We start from the raw sequence: 20,591 nt of genomic DNA, 5'->3' as shown, positions 1-20,591 counted from the left end.
TATTGCAGAAAGAATATGGTGCAAGGGCTCTGTGAAGTTCTCAGTCCCATATTATTTGAAATTAAGCTTAATTAAAAAAAATAACTTTATATGTTTTTTACATGTTGCTCATATTGTAGGCCCTGAATTGAGAGTGTTGGGTATTACCTACAAATTGAATTAATCAAAGCCATAACTATTCCAAACTACTGTTCTTTGCCTCAAAATCGTTTAAATCAGGGTGGAAGGAAGGAAGCTCATAAACTGTGTGTTGTTATCCTATAGACTTCCTCATGGAAGTCTTCGTGAGCTAGAGCTCTGCGTGCTTCACATTCAGAGTGTTTGTGTTCGAACTCCTGATATAACAGAGTGCTTCAGAATAGGATTCGTCAGGGAATAAAAAGAGAGCGAGAAACTGCTCAAAGCGTCACATGGTTCCCTACAGAAATGAACGCCAGAGGTTCCCAAACAAAAATTTCCAAACTTTGGAAAAAGTCTTTGGCGCCTCCTGAAATTGACATATGTAGAGCAATTTTGTAAACACAAAAACTGGAAGCATGAATCTCGTATGTGTGTGGCTATTGGGGACCCCAGCACAAAAGCTTATGTGCTTCTCTGGCAGCAAGAGAAGACATGTGCCCCTATGGAAAAATATGAGAGAGAGTTGAGAAACTTTAAACTAATGTCCAACTTGCCCCAAATAAAACACTCCCAAGGCTGAAGAGATGGCTCAGCAGTGAAGAGGCCTTTGATGCTCTTTCACGGGGCCTGAGTTTGGTTCACAGCACCCACATTTAGCAGCATACAACTGCCTGTGATTCCAGCTTTGAGTGACTCAGTGATTTTTGTCCTTTAACAGTCTCCATGGACATTGAATACTAACACACACACAGAGACACACACACACACACAGACAGAGAGAGAGAGAGAGAGAGAGAGAGAGAATTTACAAAAACAAATCTTTAAAAAAATTACAAACAAAACAAACTCTAAGTCTCCATACAGAATTTCATAAAACCAAGATAATCTAAGTATGAAAAATAATTGGAATAAGTTTATATAAAGTATAGAAATACATAAGAGTTCTATTATGCCTGAAGCCTCATTCCTTAGGCTCTGAACTTTATTCTCTCTGAATCTGAGCCAGAGGGTCCACATCTATTTCACTAATTCAATAGCCAGTACCACCTGTGATCCAATTGCAAGACCAGAACAAAAAGAAAGGCAGCCTGCTGAGCTGCTGAGATCCACACGTACAAAGCCACTGTATTTATTATTCCATTGGGAAATACTCTCCTGGCAAGGCCGATCTGACAGAGGTGGAATCACAGGCAGCAGGTATGCCATGAACAACAAACCCAGATTCCTAACATATGTTTAATTGGAGTACTTCTCCTTTAAAATACCTCCTGATTCTAAGTCCACATCATGATTTGCCCAGTCTTGTTACCATTTTCTGCTGCCTGTTCTGAATTAATCCTTTGAGGTGGTCATTCCCCAGAAAGAAAAAAAAGGAAAATGAGAAGAGAGATGCAGAGTTGGGAATGTGAATGAAAGAGAATAGGAGAAGGCAGAGGGAAGGGGTCATTAACTGGAGTCTGCTTTCAGGAGCTGGGTTGCCTGGGCCACGGGAGAAAGAAGAGGCAGAGGAAGAAGAGGGAGAGATGCCAACAGCCCTCCAAAGGTCATTTGTTAGCATCTCTAGAAAAGAATGAAAATTACTCTTTGCAGTAGAGCTCAATTTACAGATTATTTTGATTCTCCATTGTACTTCATCTCAACGATTGGTATAATCTAAAAAGTGGTTAGAGTTATTAAAACAGTTTCCATAGTAGAAAATTAAATGATTTTATTAACTGTCAAAGTCAGTGTTAAACCGAGATAATTTGAATTATATTTCATATAGTGATCATGTCATCAGGATGTCTAAATATTCTCTGTAAAAGTAATAATCCTTGATTCTGACTTCTCATCAACAGAAAACTGACAAAAGGTTAGGAGTATTAGCAACCATCTGTATTATTTGTAAAATCTAAATAGGAGAATAGATTTAGGAGAAATATTTATGTAAATATGTTTTTGACCTTGGAAAAATTAACCCTTTAGAACATTGACAAATTTTCTTTTCAAAAGACCATAAAGTTATTACAAATACTTCATGAATATTTAAAAGTGAAGTAGTGATAGCTTGTACAATAGCTTATGCTATTCAATTTGAAAAGCAGTAAATATCTTAATGACTGTAGTAAGAGCAACATAGCAACATATTGTATTGCTTCAAATCACTGGATTTATTATCTGGGAGATATATATATATATATATATATATATATATATATATATATATTATACATGATCTATCTGTTGTCTATCTCTAATCTTAGTTTTCCTAGGTCACATAAGAGTGTTCTAGAGGGCTGGAAACATTGCTCAGTAGCTAACAGCATGAATTGTCAGGTTTGGCTCTCAGCACCCACATCATGAGGTTCACACACATGTGCATCTTCAGCTCCAGGTGATCTGATACCTCTGGCCTCCAAGACACATACACCCTACACATAATTAAAAATAATAAAAATAAATCTTCTTTTTAAAAAAAAGGTACTGTTGACAAAATAGAATAGACTTGTTTCCAACTTAGTCCTCTGGACTCTTTAAATACTATCTTTCCCCCCCATGGAAGCTTCCATAGAAAATAGCAATTGTATTCATAAATAAAAATTCCAGTATCTGCTAGTGAACCCAAAATTATTTTTCAGGAATTCTAGTTGTGGTAACTTCCGGCCTTTCCCTCTGACCTATGCTCCTCTGAGGACAAATCTTACTGTCCTAAGCAAGATTTACTTTGTTCGAGTTTCCAGATCCTCACCGTGCTTGATGATGTAATAGCAATGAACCCCCTAGCAGCTCAGTGACTTGTAGAACTGCTAGGCAATCAAGTCAAAGAATATCCCATAGAGAATGTGATCCAACTATTTTTGTCCCCCAAGTGTGCATTGTCTTAAGGAAGGCTGGTCAAGTTAAGCTGATGCATGACTGTCTTCAACATCCATATAAAATATATTCCTCTTATTCTACCAGTAACACTCTAATAAAAAATGCAGTTCTGACAAACCATGCTGGCAATATTTCTGCCCATCCAAACTATAAATACTGTTCATGCTTAAACTGGACTGTTCAATGTTATTTCAAATATAATGGTCTTCTTTTCAATGCTAGGACAGAGTACATTTTCCCAGAACAATCCAACAGATGGTTAGTGAGCCCAGAACCACACTAATTACTAAAAACACAATAATGAATACCCTCTGTTCCATGCCTTTGAGGAACCTGTCTGTCAAAAACAAGAGTGTCTGGAGAGAGAGATCAGTAGTTAAGGACACCTGCTGCTCTTGAGAGAACTAAGGCTCAGGGTAGACTCTGGGATGGCCAGTTTGGTTGGTGTCAAAGGCCTTTGGAAGGCTGCGCTAGCTTACATTAGGCAAGAGGCAACCTCCCATGGAGGATACCTTACATTGTACTTGAGAATCCTTCAAATGGTCTGAAGATGATTGGTGAACCACAGGTATTCCCAAGACTGGTTCTTATTAGAAGGAAAAACTAGAAGTTTCACTCTTCCTCCTCCTTGATGTGAAATGAAACCAATGAAGTCAGCTACTATTTAGACAAGTGAGCAAATGCTTTTCTTTGGGAGACACTATTATTAAGGAGAGACTGGCCACGGGAAGTCACTGAAAGGCTTTGGGAGCCAGAGGAAGAATATAGCTTGTGTGTCATTCAAGAACACAGGAATGATAGACTGTTCTGTTGAGGCTGTTAAGTTAAATTCACCTAATCAAAATCAGAAGGAAAGTCTTACCTTCCCATATATGTTTCTGTTATCCTACAAATAAAGTATGTGGCTCAAATCCTGGCACAGTGTCTGCCTACACGAGGCCGAACGTTTGAGGAAGAGAAATACCTAAGAGAAGTTTGCATTACCAGATGCTTGGCATCGTGTAGTCAAAACATTTTGAATGTATTTTTAAAATAGTCTTCCAGATTTGAGACAACTTATAGCTAGCCATAGCCCATATCTACATTTTGGAAGGGGGATGGTAATCTGAGGTATTTACTCAAATTATACAAGAAAATCGAACTCTTACTCCCTACCTACTATGATTGCTCTTCGAAAAGAAATTTAATTCTACAGTGGGGAGATGGGGGAAGTCTCTCTACAGATTTCTTCAACATTACATTTAACTTGAAAAATAATAGCCACAGAAAGGCATCTGTAAGTATCTTGGAATTGCCTTATGAAAGATCTCATTGCCATTACATTCTGATCTGTTCCTAGGAGATGCCAACTAATTCTGAACTTCATTTTGTGCTTGGTTTTATTTTTTTCCTATTCCTTGATAGCAATTATGATTGATTCCATACATATCAATTTACCCAGTTTCTTTTCATTTTAAGAATAATGTTTAAGAACATAAAATTTAATAAGGATGAAAAACTAAAGTGTAGTAGGGCTTTTATTTTAATTCTTGAGCAAAATTTTTCAACAGAAGTTTTTATTTTTTTCTGAAAGCTTTACACTCTGTGATTCAAACTGTAGGCTCTTTCTAGGTGCCTGCAATAGTGGCTATGTTTTCAATAATTTGGAATCTAAGGAAAAATAGTGAAATTTTTACCTTGTGGGTTTTAGATAGATACCCAGATAGTTCAACAGGTAATTTTATCATCTAGGCTAAGAAATATTGTTAAGAACGAATAGATTCTTAACATCTTCAATGAATCAGGATGGAATGTTGTTTGCTACTGGTATGAAGTCATTGTCAGGTATGAGATCTGGTAGCAAGCCCTAAAGTGAGACTGCAAGCCGGTTGAATCTTCAATAATTATACCTTCCTGCACTCATACTAAGTTCAATTGATTTTCAATTATTCCTACTTTTTCTTTGATGTCTTTGTATCTGATACATTAGTAGAAGTAATGCTGGGCAAGTATAGCAAATTGTTATCTACAGTTCAGTTAAAGAGAAGTGGGATTCCTGTAGTTGCTCTAATGGAGAAACCCGAGATTCACAGACTGGTAGGCATAAAGCATCAGCATCAAAACAGTTGATAAGTTAAAAATGAAAAACTCACAATCTAGGCTGTGAACCAAACCATCCTGAAACCTTGTCTGCTTCAGTGGGTGTCAGTGAAAGGGAACATTCTGCTAAATGTTTTAATGTGTGCTGGGAAAAGTAGAGTTGAATAGCTTTGGCCAAAGGTCCATAGATTTGGACGGAAATGAATGTGGGAAGCTGACAGAATCATTCAGAGAATACAGTACAGATTTGAAAGATTTAGAGGGAGAATTGTTGTGGTTCAAAAGTGTTTAACAATGGCATACTTAGGGGATTTGTTCTTAGGATTCAAATGTGCCTTGTCTCAACGCCTGCCTAAAGATGTAGCCTTCTTCCTTAGTGGTTTAGGAGGACCACCAAGGGCTTGTGGAAAGGAACTTTGAATCTCTAGCTTCGCTTTTGGTCATCGTCTTTCTTGAAAGACAGTGAACAGTTCACATAATCTGGTTAGGAAAATATTCTATCAGGAGTGAGAAAGTAGAACAGAACCAATGTGCATTTTTTTGAGCCAAAATATTATGGCAATATGAGAGTTGTGTGTCTTGGCAGGATCTCAACTATACATGTGATTATGACCTTAACTATTGATCTGCTAAGTAACACACATATGATGTGAACTATTTAATATGTCATTTTCTCAAATTTTCTACAAGTGTATTAATGTTTATTGAAGAGTAGTAGATAGAATGACCACCCAGAAATATCCAGGTCTTAACATCAGAACCCTTTGGCAAAAGACAGTTTAGAAATGTGAAAAAGAAGGATGTTGTCCTGTGTCTTAGTTCAGGTTTCACTGCTGTGAACAGACACCATGACCAAGGCAAGTCTTATAAAGACAATATTTAATTGGGGCTGGCTTACAGGTTCAGAGTGTCAGTTCATTATCATCAAGGCAGAAACATGGCAGCATTCAGGCAGGCAAGAGCAAGAGGAGCTAAGAGTTCTACATCTTCATCTGAATGCTGCTAGCAAAATACTGACTTTCAGGCAGCTACAATGAGGGTCTTAAAGTCCACACCCACAGTGACACACCTACTCCAACAAGACCACACCTACTCCAACAAGGCCACACCTTCTAATAGTGCTCCCTGGGTCAAGCATATACAAAGTATCACATCCTGTATTGGCTAATAGGCTGTTTCCAAGTGACAGAAGGAGGCAAGAGCATCCCCTCAGAGAAGGGACAGTAACAACAGAAAACATCAGAGGACTGTGGGAGAAGCAAACTGGACCGACCATAACTGGCTTTGAGAAGGAATTAGATGGACTCTAGAAGCTGAGCAGATAATACAGAAATTGATTCTTTCCTGGAGCCTCCAGGAAAGAATGTAGTTCTCTCTCCATCTGCTCCTTAGCCATTCTACATTCCAGCACTGTAACAGAATAATGTTTTTGTTATTCTATGCCTTCATATGCAGTAATTCATTACAGTAGCAATTAGAAACTGACACCTACATCTCTGGTTCTTAGGAGCTAGCCTGTGCACCTAGACCAGCCCAGAAGAAGCAGCACAGCTTCTGCTCATGTACCTGAATCTCACAGGTCCTTTGCATTTTGCCCATGATGAAGTTAAGCCTGTTAACATTGGTGTGATTTCTCTATAGAAAACCGGTCTTGATTGACACTTCATAAACACCTCCCTATCACTTCTGCATCCTATGTGTGTGGGGCCTTGGAGGGCCCATCCTGCCATATAATCTGTTATCTGAGGGCTGTGCTGTCTTCCTCTCATCCCCGTGTTAATAACAACCTAATCCTTTTAGTCATAAGGAATTAGAACCACCTATAGAGTACAGTACTGAAGGGCTGGAACAGCCTAAGCCACAACTAAAAGAGCAGTGGCCCTATCCAAGTAGGGGATCGATCCTACTTGGAAAAAGTATCCTGGGGGGATTTTAATCACAGGAACAAAGCAGCACAGCTGAACTAAGAGAAAACTGCTAGACCTTCTTCTCCCCACACACAGTAGGGTGCCCAGGTTCCAGCTGCTGCTCCAGAATCTGACTGGAAGTATGCCTTTTCTAACCTACTTCCCAGCACCGTGTGGATTACAAAGGGAAATTAACATGTGAAGGAACCCTCTAAAAGCTAAAGGGGCCATGTTCCTTCTCTTGCTATATTATTTGGCTGGAAATGGTGGTGTCATTTTCAAATGTGGGGTCTGATTTAGTAGAGGCAGCCAACAACCATGGATCTCATCAAATGGAGCTCAGAACATACATATAATAACTTTCAGTTGAGGGGAGTATGGAGACAGCCATACCAAATATTTTTAAGTTTTAAAGTTGTCCGACCAATAAGGGAAAATGTATTCAAAAGAAGCTGAGAAATCAGCTTAAGGATCTTGTTTTTCAGGGCTATTATAGATAATTCGTTATAATTTATCACACTGATACTCTTAGATTGGATGAAGCCCAAACACAACTGAGTTTGATGCATATTAAATTACCTCTTTCTTAAAAGGAGGGTGGTCTTACCAGGGCAAGATGGAGTTCATTAGCAAGCTGAGAAGGTTTTCTTAACTCTTCATTATCTGGTTTTGTATTGTTTCAGATTTCCCCAGCATCAAGGGGCATCTTTCCTTTTTCAGTTCTTGGGAAATCACACTGGCCCTTTGTGATCTTACCAGTTCTCAATTCCAAAGTTAGTGACAAAATGTTCCTTCTTGCAAGCCTATAACCAAAACACAGATTCCTACAAACTCTGCGCTCACCTGTTACATAAAATCAATTGGTTTTCTGCATGAAGCAAAGTAGTTTCCTCAGGAATGATAATTGACTGGTACACACACTGCTGTAGCAGGTTTAGAATTTATGACTACATTCCCAATGGCTAGCACAGCTAACTGTGTCATTAGAGGAAGCATATGGTCAGGTTGGGACTCTGCTCTGCATGGTCTTAACTAGAGCTCCAGCCTCCTTCCAGAACTGTGAACTTCAAAAATCTACCTAAATGCCCTTTGATTTGTATATCCTAAATCTTATGATTAGCAATAGTTTTAGACCTGTAAGAAAATGTGCCATCCAAAACTATGTAAATTTAAATCAGTTGATTCTAAGGGAATTTTAAATTTTTATCTATTCCTTTCATTTTTAAGACAGCATAGAAAATAGTAGGATTTGTTGTGGCATTTTCAGACATAAATATCTTGGTGCTTTCTTTTTGTTAATCCCCTTCCTCATCCCCCTGCTTCTCTCATTGGTACCCCTCTCCTTGTCCCCAGTAGACCTTGCATGTCTTCCCTTCTCACAATCTGCTCCTGAAGGAATAGTAACTCACTATTAACAACCCTTGACTCTTGGTTGTTTACTAGTTGGTGTTTTCTTTTAAAACCCAGTCCGGGCTCAACTCTAGGAAATTTAACCTATATCCATCTACTGGTCTTCTGTGTACATAAATGCTATGTTAAAAAGAAATTACCTGAGCTGAAGGAGGAGCCCAGGACAAATTCATAATCCTCTCAGCCTTTGGATCCCGTATGAAACATCAGTGATCTACCAGTCACCTGAGTCTTCTCCATGCCTTAAGAACAGCATATTTAACTCTATTCATGGGTAGGCTCACTTGGCTTTCTCGCCTCAGTGCCTCTCACTGCATTAGATACAGGACTTTACTTTCTATTTGCTTCCCAGGGTCTGTATTAGCCAATGGCTTTTAGGTGAAAAGATCGAAATCCATTCCCAACGGATGATCAAAGTTTCTTGCTAAGTTTAGAATGACTCTACTGATTCCAATAACTGCTGCAGCTAGCAAATCCACCATAACAACCCAGACCAACCCTGCAAAGAGTCTGCATATGGTGAAATACTTTGGGTTTCTTCTTTTGCTTTTTTTTTTCCTGATGGTTCCCTGTAATTTCTGACCTATGTGGCTTAGTAGTCATGATCTAATGTGGGATAGCCTGTGACTCTTTGGGTGGATCATTCAAGTGGAAATCTAATTTGCTAATGAGCATTTGTTGAGTGACATATGGAGGGGACATTTTTTTCTTACTTCATTTTCATACAACTGGCCAATTTATTACTGTGCTTGAAAACAGGGTAGGGAAATGTCAGGAAGAAAAAAAGAAGAAGAAAGTGCAGAAGGTGGGGAGAAGGCAGGCGGGATGGGGGAGAAGGGTAGCAGGGAAGGAAAAGAAAAAGAAAACATAACTGAATTTATTCTTTTGGAGAGTTGTATAGCTAAACTCCAAGGAAGGAATACCAAGCTATGTTGACTCTTTTTATATGAGCTGCTCTATGAAGGTTAGGGAGAGGGACAGAGCCATCCTTATGAATGCTGTGTTTGCTACTTTGCAAGGACTTAGTACTTTTTCAATAAAAATAAATTTAATTTGTGGCCACACTTCAAGGAGGATGATGGTCGGTTGGTAAAAGTGGATAGGTCCCAGCCCTAGGTTTAGAGAAATTGTGTGGCTGAATCCCTTAACATAGCTTTCATGTGGCTGAGCTATCCATTCTAGAAAACCCCAAGTGTTTTTGAAGATACTAAACTGGTGACATACAGAATTCTTCCCTCCCTTTCTCCTATTAATCCATCATGTTTGAACAAGCACTGAAGCTAACACTGCCTCCACACTTCCTGTTGTTTGGAGCTCTTCTGTATTCTTGAACAGAATAATCTGTTTTTGCTAGTTGATACTCAAATAAAAGGGGTGAGTATCAACACATACTATATATAATTTTTATATATTTTTAATTAAGCATGTTTTAGACATTCCCTTTGAATAAAACTGGTGCTTTTACATACAAAGATAATGTGTGTATTTCTGCCTATTTATTACTTTTGTATTGAGGAAATGATGGCTCTAAGTTTTGTATCTCATGTCTACTCCAATCTCGACAGAGCAACTTGTGTTGTGTTTCTGCTGAAAGCCCAAAATGAAGTTGGTAATTGACTCAAAGTCCATCCAGAAAAAAAAAAAAAAAAACATTTTGAGCTGAGACTGTTTCACAAGGCATTGTTGTCTGATACAATGGCAAACTCCTACCCATTTTTACCATAATAAAATTTTTGGAAAATAAATGTATAAAAAAGTGAATGTATCCTATGGTAATAGGTAGGCAGATTGCTCAATGAATAGATGATAGAGAGATGATAGATGATAGATAGATAGATAGATAGATAGATAGATAGATAGATGATAGATAGAATAGATAGATAGATAGATAGATAGATAGATAGATAGATAGATAGATAATAGATAGATAGATAGATAGATAGATGATAAATAATGATAGTCATAATGCTACTGTTAAAATTTTTCAACAGCTAAGCTCAGTATTGAAAACTTTTGGCTCTCTTTTCTTGTTTTGTTTTGGTGCAGAATATTTTGTGCAACCTCAAAAGTTCTGTTTGACTCACTATAGTCTCAATATTAAAAACAAAGAAAGGCAACCCCCAAACGAGAGATACCTACAAAGTATGTTCTCAAAGCAGTTGAAATCTCAAGGACTGTCACAGTTGGAAAGGCCTAAGGAGATACAGCGGTCAGGTATAACGTGGCCTCCAGGAGTCTAGGGGGTCCTAGAACAGGAAAAGAACTCAATGCAAAAGCTGAGAACATCTGGATGATGTGTGGGCTTTACTTAACAGGATGATAAGTATGGCTTCCTTGGCTCTGACAAAGTCTCTATTAACATAATGACAGGAAGGTCACAATAGGAAAATGGCTTCATGTTTATAGAAACTGACTCCACAGCTTTCTTAGAAAAATTAAACCTATTATAAAAAATTTCATTTTAAGTTACTCTGATTATTCACTTGGAAAGCTGAATAGGAGGGGTGAGAATCACTTTCTCTTTTAAAAAATTTTTTCTACAAAATGTTTTTTTTAACAAAAAAACAAATTCAGCCTTTACAAACAAGGAAATAGAAATTCTGCCATGTGACAGCTTACCTACAGCATGACATGTCACTCACACGGGCAAAATTCTGATACATCGTGTGGTGGTTGGCAGAAGTACCTCTAGAATGACTTCATGGTTACTGACTTGCTGCTGAGATTCTTGGCCTTGCTGTTAGATTGTTTGTAGCATAAATGTCTAGGCTGTGTGCATGTGAGTGTGTATGTGTATGGATGAGTATGTCTCTGTGTGACTATATGTATATGTGAGTGTGTGTGTGTATGAGAAGATTTAACCTTGAATTTTTAGCCTGTGTATCTAATTTTAAGGCTTTCTAGGTACAAATATGTACAGAATACACCTCAAATCTTCCATTCATATTTAATGAATAAACTTTTAAACTTTTAAAAGGCACAAGCCATTGTTTTTCCTCAAAGCAATGTTACCGTTTTGCTTAAGAAAATTCTATCTCACAATGAGGCTACTATAAAATTAAAAGGTATATGAATTTAATTTTTTATTTTGTGAGTTCAGAGGAGTGTTCCCCAGCTCCTTTGTGAAAGCTTCTAGATAAGAATATGCCTTTGTTTGTGAAAATCCATGGGGGCACAGTTTGGGTTGATATATATGTAATATATATATATATATATATATATATATATATATGTAATAATATATATAATAACATATATAAATATATATACATATATATACATATATATATTCAATAACAATTTGTCTAATTTAATAGAATAGATGTACTCACGAAGATGTTTTTGGATTTTAATGCTATTTTTGGTTAGGTTGCAAAGTGACCAGACAAAAACAAAAAATTTCTCCTTAAGCAGTCGCAATAAACAGAGAGCTTGTGAAGAGGGGCCCTCCTGGCGTCCCAGCGGTAGCAGTCTGTTCAGGAGACTCTCATGAAGAGATTAATTGGCCTCAATCAGTTCTCAGCAGGAATACCCACCTCATGGTAAATATCACCACGATTGGTACTAATTACCTCAGTTGTCACCTGTCACAACCCATAGGCTGGGTACTGAGTGAGGAGGGCAGCCGTCTTGATAGGACCACCAGAAATAGAGCTATACAGGGGTCAGGGAATCACTGCCAAGGCCAATGTAGCAGACAGGGGCCCACCCATTCTCTCGACCATGTAGTGGGAGGTACAAGATTTAGTCTGATGGAAGTGAGGAAATCAGAAGTGTGGTTGCAGGGGAAGGAGGGTGTGTCCCAGAGATAAAGGGTACCAGGATTCAATCCTGCTAGTTGCTCTTACATGCTGGCTTTGAAGTGCCTAAACCTGCAGTACAAACCTGGGCTTTGTCAGTCTTCTGTTTGTTCGATCAGAGGTCAATGCCTCTGATTTCTGTATTTTCGGTGCTAAGTTTCCTTATCTGCAAAGATATAGGCAAAACAAGCTCCAAACAGGACTGTCATAGTGAAGTCTCAAAGCCTCAGGATGCCCAAATGACACGCAATTATGTAATCTATGGTGATGAAAATGTTCATAAGCTTGCCTGATAATAAACAAGAAGACTCAGCATGTCCCCTGATTTCATGGATGGCCAAGAAGAAGCCAGGCCTGTCAATGTCACAGTCATTTAGCAAGGTCTGAGAGTCTACTCATCAAAGAGAAGTGAATCAAGGAGGGACATAAGGACTAGCAACATTGATGGAAACGAAGGTGTGGCAGTATCTTGGGGCACTGTATGATACATTTTTCCCATGGACCAACTTTTAAACTAGTGTGTACTCACATAAAGAAAGTATCATAGGCACCAGCTTACACTCTGCAAAGGGATACTCACCCTCAGGAGAATGCTCGGCCATTCACTACGCAAAGTGATCACTTTCAAATTGAGTCTTTCACATTTCTGTGGGATAGAAATACTGGGTTACTGTTAAGTACACAGATGACCTCTTCCTCTAATTTGACAGAGCCAAGCCTGGACACAGGCATCTGTCTGCATGTGTTTACTTGCTTGTTTATTTGTTTTCACTAAGAACAAAATTGTAACATAGAACATGATGTGTTGATGAATGGATGCAACATATTGTGGCAGAGTCGAGCTATCTCTCATGCATTCCCTTGTGTGATTATTTTTTGTATTTATGTATGTAGTGAGAACACTTACATACACTTTGGAAGTTTTCAGATATGCAATATACTATCAGCTATAGCCATGAGGATGCATAATAGACGTCTTGAACTTTCTCCCTCTGTCTCATTGTAATTGTATGTCCTTTGACCATTAGACCAACATCGTTTTAACTCTTCCTCACAGTCACTGGTAAGTGATCTGTATTTCAAAGGAATTCTCCAAAGGCTAATATTTAAATGTATGTAAAAATGTTGATTAAAATTGATACCCACCACCTTTTACTGTATAACAGGCCTTTTTAGAAATACTGGTGCTGTGTATGGGAGGTGGCCTAAGCATAGGAGATTATTTTTTCAAATTGTCTGCTCAATGATAAACCACATGCAAATTTGGAGTGACAGTGACTTAGAAAATCCCTTGAACTGCACCTGTAAATGACAACTAAGCAATCGTCAGATGGAAACATCCATCATAGATCGATAGATTAGACCTCTCAGATTTGATGTCTAGTTGTTAAGAATAAGAATTAAAAAGACTTATGTCATAAAACAAATACTGATAAAACGCTTAAGTCATCAAGACTGAGCCAACGATTGTGGACCAAGGATTTATGTGAAAAAAAAGATACATTGGCCAAAATGAGGAGTCCTATGGGTTTTCATTATGTTTGAAAATATTTCCTTAAATCAAGAGCCAAGTCATACTTAACTATATGTAGGACAAACTATTTATAAGAGTCTCCAAAGTGCATCTGTGAACCCTAATTCCCTGGAAGAGGAGGCAAAGAGAATGTTCTTTGTGTCTCTGGGGTGACAACTATTATACTCCTTCTATCATTTGAAAATTACTAAGTCAGACACTCTGAGGTCTGTCTGTAATCTTTTAGTATTGGGGAGGCTAAGACAAAAAGATAGCAGGAAAGCCCATGTTACATAGCAAGGCAGTACCTGAAAAATAAATAAATAAATAAATAAATAAGGATTAAAATTTAGATAGCTCTCAAACTTGGAGGTGATTATTATTGAAAACAAAAATTACAGAAGAAATAAGAGCTTGTGAAAATAATAGACACCACATACTTCATTATAGAGTGTAAAGTGACAAAATTATTATACAGAATAATTAAAAAAAAAACTTCAGCTAGAACTTCAATATGATCCCATCATTTTACTTAGAAATATAAACCAGTAAGAGTTAAACGCACAGGGCTGGAGAGATGGTTCAGTGGCTAAGAGCACTGACTGTACTTCCAGAGGTCCTGAGTTCAATTCCCAGCAACCACATGGTGGCTCACAACCATCTGTAATGGGATCTGATGTGCTCTTCTGGTGTGTCTGAAGACAGATACGGTATACGCATATACATAGAATACATAAATAAATTTAACCAAAAAAAAAAAAAAAGGAAAGAAAAAAATTAAACACACAACCCATAGAGATACCTTCATTCCCAAGTTCATGGAAACATCACTCACAAAAGCCAAAGGGAGAAGCAACTCAAGTGTGAGGTAGTTGAAAAATTAATAAAGCAAAAGTGATCTGTACGACCAATAGATTGCTATTCGGCAGTTAAAAGGTCAGACGTTTAATGTGTGTTACCACATGGACATCCATGAGGATGTTATGATAAGAGAAATAAGGCAAATACTCTACAGTTGATTCTACTAATATGCAGAACTTAAAAAGAGTCACAAACTAGGGGTTAAGATGGGAGGAGGAATGGACAATTTGTGTTTAGTGGAAACATAGTTTTCGCTGGGGATGATGAGAAGCTTCCAGAGGTAAGAGAATGCTATGAGGATATATTTAATGCCACTGAACTGTGAAGTTTCAAATTGTTAGGGCAATAAGTCACACATCAGGAGAGTTTTAGCATTTTTACCATTTAACTTTTTAAGATTTGTTTATTTTTATGTGCATTAGTGTTTTGTCCACGTGAATGTCTGTATGAGCATCTCTGATCCCCTAGAACTGGAGTTACAGACAGTTGTGAGCTGCCATGTGGGTGCTGGGAATCGAACCCAAGTCCTCTGGAAGAACAGACAGTGCTCTTAACTGCTGAGCGATCTTTCTAGTCCCTACCATTTTTAAAAATAAATAATTTTAACAGTATGTCAAAAGTAAGGGCTATAAATTGCTCAGTGGTAAAAATGACCACTGCACATGCTTAAGGACATGAATTCAGATTCCTAGCACTGATATAAAAATCCTGACACAACAGTGTGTGTCTGCAACCCCAGTACCATGCAGGTAGACATTTCAGAGGCCAGGCCAGCTAATCAATGATGATGATGATGATGATGATGATGATGATGACTACAAGCAAGAGGAATGGTTGAAGAAGATATTCTTTTGTTGACCTCTGGCTTCTGCATACTTGTGTACCCACATGTATGACCACATACATAAACATATATACAGATAAACAGAAATACTTAAGGTTCAGAAAGGTGGCACACATATAGTAGATGTCAGAGCAGAGATGACTTAGATATAACTCTGCTAACCCTCCTCCCCATGTGCGTACCTCTTTGAGCATGAAACCTGGAGGTGGTGCTCAAAAAAAAAAAAAAAAAAGAATAATGAATAATTACCAGGAGAATTAGCAATTTCAGCAATTTCAGTTTGTTCCAGAGATGAGAAGGCTGGTAAGTCTGTGAAGTTGGGAACTTGTCTACACTCTTAAAAAACAATTCATATTTCACATACCATGCACCATGATTGGGTTTGATATCAGCTCACCACAGATTACTGGGGAATCTCACCTGAAGCACCACACCAATTGCCTTGATTGATGTGGGAAGGCCAGTTCCAACTGTGGGCAGCACCTCCTGGTAGCAGCCCAGAGTAAAACAGCAAAACAAAGGAAGACATGCTTCTCACCTTGTCTCCATGGCCTTTCCTCCTGCCAGGAGTTGATTTGCCTCAAGGATGTTGCTGCTGCTACCCTAGTTGACAGCCAAACCAATGCTTCTAGTCTTTCATCATGGACTGGAGAACAGCTGCTATCCAGTAAACTTCTAGGCTTTCAGGGCACATTGGGACTACTGGGGCACCCCACTGGAGTGAGTAAGGTGGAAATCTGTGCAAACCCCGAAAATCTCGTCCTGAAACTGTTGGCAGTAGTAGGATCTGGGCCTGCATGTCCTGGAGCTTGTAGCCTGTCCAACCCCCACCTCTGCCACCCTTGAGGTAGTCACTTAGCCTGGTGGCCAAATTGCAGGTTTGACTTCCTGTCTCCCTGTAAGGACACGTCCAGCAAGCACCTGGAATTCTTCATGTAAATGAAACATTCCCAGCACCTTGGCACCAGCCAGTGATGTACACTCACCCCAAAAACCTCAACCCACTCCCCAAGACTTATACAGGCCATGTCCCCCCCCCCCCCCCCAGTAAAAGAGAGCTGTTTCTGAGATCAGACGAGATCGGGAGCATTCAGGATGGTGATTAAACAGCAACTCCACTGAACACAGCAAGAAAGGAAGAGGATTTTCTGTCTGGCTTTTAATGTGTACAGACAGTACAAAGAGTTTCTCTTCGGAAATCTAAATTCTCTACTAACTATAAAGCCGCAAATATAGACCTGTATTACTGAATCCATACTGAAGAGTTGGGAACTTAGATAAAGTAAAATAACCATAAAAAGATTTGGGAAATTTTATACAAATTAACTGAATTTTTAGGTAAATCTATATAATGGTATTTTTGCTCAATAACAAATGACTTCTTGTAAAAAAAAAAAAAAAGAGAGAGAGAGAGAGGCAGAGAGAGAGTGATAGAGAGAGAGAGGGAGACAGAGACAGAGACAGAGACAGAGACAGAGACAGAGACAGAGACAGAGACAGAGACAGAGCTGTTTCACTGAGAACCGTCTCGGTGAAGAGTGTTTCTCCCATCCCTCACCACTAACAGTGTTTCTGGAACCCACCAGGCAGAGCTAAGCTTCATTCCCTGCAATCTGGCCTAATGTGCCTGGACACAACTCAAGGGCAGAAGGGGAACTGAGCCAGCACCCCACCTTGTGAACTGAGTCACAATTAGTTGTCACACCCATTCACATCCCAGGAAAGAGACGGCTGTTGTAGGAGGGACTTCTCTGACTGCTGAGGCAAGCAGCTTCAAAGAATGACTTAACTACCAGGTTCTCAGCCTCTTAGACATGACTTTAAACTGTGGTTACTATTTTAAGTGACTTCATAAATCCATATATATATATATATATATATATATATATATATATATATATGATGTAGATATACATTTATTGCATTGGTTCTGCTCCTCTAGAGGACCCTGACTAATACAGCATACATCCTCATTTATTATCTACAGCTTTGTGTCTTTTTAACAAATTTCCAAAGATGTGTAACTGTCACTTATCCTCCTGTGGCTTGTCTGGCTTGGTTCTCATATGAAAGAACACTCTCAGCACTCATCCATATTAAAGTCCCCACGGTGCTTCGTGCCCTTGCTGAACAACATTCACAAGGACTTACCACACAGTTGGTGCCCTCTCATCAGTGGTGGGCATTTCAATCGTTTCGGCCTTCTCACTGTTAGAAGCTGTGCCGTTATAGACATTGGTGCATAGGACTTCATGTAAACTTCTGCATCCAGTGATCCTGGGTACTCACATGGGAGTGGGATTACTGGGTCCTGTGGTAACTATTTGGTCTTCAGAGGAGCCACTAACTCAGTTTGCAGAGTACCTGCACCATCGCATTCACTCCCACTGGCAATTGTAGTGAGCATTGTTTTCTCCACAAGCTAGTCAGTCAGTGCTTGGAGTTTGCCTCCTGCCTTTTGTAAGGCGCTGCATAGCCCCTGCTGTGTACTCCTGAGAGTTTCACCAGTGAAAGGCATGCCAGTTCCAAAGAATTCCCAAACAGCTTGTTGGGGTGATTGGCTTCTCCATTTTGAAGGAGTCAGACTCTAAACTCAGCTGCTTTATGGTATTTTCATGCAAACTGAGATGAGAAGTAACAGGCCAGCTAACTCAACGTCTGCCAGAAGAGATCTCAGTCACAATCAAGTGACAACTGTGTGTATATGGTCGTTCCTCTTAGAATTTGAAATAATGGCATGCACGTGCCAGGATAGACTGTCAGAGAAAGGGCAGGGGTGGGGGTGAGAGGGACATAAATTGGAGAAACGGACCCTTTCCCTGCATCCACGTGAGTGTCAATTCCTTCCTCCTGGGAGCTTCATCACCTTCATATCTTCCACACGTGAGCCTTTGGTAGCAACACTCTTGGATTACACGTGCTTCCATTAACAAAAGAAATATCTTTGCAAGCTCCTTAGGTACTGACAGAAATACACACTAATCCAGTGGTAGCCAGAAGGATCCGATCTGTCTGCCTATCGGCCTTCTGGCAGTTAAGCATTTACTTTAAGGCAAATAAAATGTCAGCCACCATTAGACAGCATCTGGCAACAATATGGCCATTTCATCCCTGGGGATCGACCTCTCCCCCAGAAGAGATGGTACTTGAAATAGGAGAGGCTTTTGAATGCAGGACCTCCTATCCTTTCCACCCAGGCATGGTGGCTAGGGAGTGGGCAGACTGCCACCCACAAAAGGACACAGGGAGCCAGATCAAATGTGAACCTAGGGGGCAAGCTTCCCAGAGAGCAGTGACCAAAGGCTGTTCACCCTCGCTATATGGGTCTGTGGTTAAGGGGGGAGTCTGATCTCTAAGCTGGCCTAGATTAGCTCTACAAAATGTAAAACAGCCTCCACAACCACTTGAAGAAGAAATTGGGCTGACTGAACTAAAAGCAGGAGGGCACCGTGAGTGAAGGGAGACGCTCAAAGAGGAGACTTCGCTCCCTGAAATTCCCTCATGAAAGGGGCAAAACAAACATTTCTTTCGAAAGAGAGGATAAGGATGTGTAACTGTCTCTAGTGGGAGCTTCAGTTTAGGGGTTCGAGACCACATGGATGATAGGAAGGGTGAATTTGCAGAAAGGTATCTATAACCAAGCAAGCTGCCTAAGACTGGAAAAATAAGACATTTCTTCAATAGTCTGGGCAAATGTATAGGTGAAAAAGTCAATCCTTGTCAATGGGGGTGGCTTGATCCTCACAGTGCTGGCATGTTCCCTGTTCTGATTTGGGAGGAATTGTGTTCTTCAAATAAACAGAATGTGATGTGTGTCCTGTTGGGAAGCACATTCCCACTGGGGCACAGCCTCTGTGTGGAACATATGCAGGGTCACCGGCTTTATATCAAGCTTTTAACATATAGGCTTATCATATTTCTAGGCCTCCGGTTTGACCAACGACATGGCCACATCAATGAAATCATGAGCTTTGTAAAAACAGAGTTCAACTGGAGTGTCAGGAACATTTACTTTGATGAAACAGCTAACACTGTCCAAAAATTCTTACCAACGTCATGGCTTCCCTCTCAGGAGCTACTTTTTAATATTGGTAAAGTCTATCCATATTTTTTTTCAAAGAAAAGGCCCTAATGCTTTAAATAAAATACAGTAAGTTAAAAAATGTAAATGTAAGAATATTGATACACACATGTGTTTGATTTCTTTGGTTGTTAGTGAACAGCTCTAATGATGTAGAGCTGGCCTTAAACTCCTCATTCCCCTGCCTCTCCATCCCAGGGATGGGATTACAGCCCTGGGATGTAATGTACATGGTACATTACCCATGTAGCGCTGGACTGGGCCACATGCATATTCTTAAAGAACGAGTCCTCATGCCAATAAAATTTTATCTCTTAATTTTCTTAGTCTCAGTTTAATAATGCCTTATTACAATGTTAGAAAACTAAGCTAAAACACAGTTTTAATGACTAGGAAAGTGGTGAATTTTAAAGTAAAATTAATATTAATAAAAAATACTTTCCAAAAAAAATTGTCTTTGGGAAAATGTGTTGCTAAAAATGAGGATGGCAAAAATAAATGAATAAATAAATAGATGGATGGGTAAATATAGATATATAACCCTTATTCTTTTATATTTATTTTATTTTATTTTATATACATTGATGACTTGACCTCATGTATGTCTGTGTAAGGGTGTCAGAACCCCTGGAACAGAAGTTACATATGAACAGTTGTGATCTGCCATGTGGGCACTGGGAAATGATCCTGCGTCCTCTGAAAGAGCAGCCAGTGCTCTTAATTGTGGAACCATTTCTCCAGCCCCCACCCTTCTTCTTTTTTTTAGACATATCCAGTACCTTTTCCGAGGTGCATTTTCTTACTTTTTACCTGACAACTGTAAGCAGAAAGGTGATGTCGCCATTTGTGCTTTTCGTTGGCAGTTAAAAAATTCCATGACAGTCCCAGCAGCAACAGCAGTTAAGTAGCTATATGTGCAAGAAAGAGAAGCAGATGTTTCTGAGACCCACCCCACCCCCACCCCACCCCTGAGGATAGTTGATGCAAAAATCCCCAAATCTGAAGAGGAAATTCCCACTGCCAGGAATGTGGATGGAGACTGAAGGAGCCTAAGATTTGAGATGAAATTTTTGATCTTTAAGCAAATCATGTAAATGTTTGCCATCATCACGTCAAACAT

The 20,591-nt window shown here is 39.3% G+C and overlaps 1 protein-coding gene across 6 annotated transcripts in view; it reads left to right on the top strand.

Moving 5' to 3' along the window:
• Dync1i1 (dynein cytoplasmic 1 intermediate chain 1) overlaps positions 1-20,591 on the top strand; it is a 302,775-nt gene that overhangs the window by 205,880 nt on the left and 76,304 nt on the right. The gene's annotated exons all lie outside the window — the stretch shown is intronic.

This window comes from Arvicanthis niloticus, chromosome 15 (genome assembly GCF_011762505.2).
Source record: "Arvicanthis niloticus isolate mArvNil1 chromosome 15, mArvNil1.pat.X, whole genome shotgun sequence".
In the NCBI taxonomy this organism is placed as follows: Eukaryota; Metazoa; Chordata; class Mammalia; order Rodentia; family Muridae; genus Arvicanthis; species Arvicanthis niloticus.
This window is presented reverse-complemented; position numbering and strand designations above follow the sequence as displayed.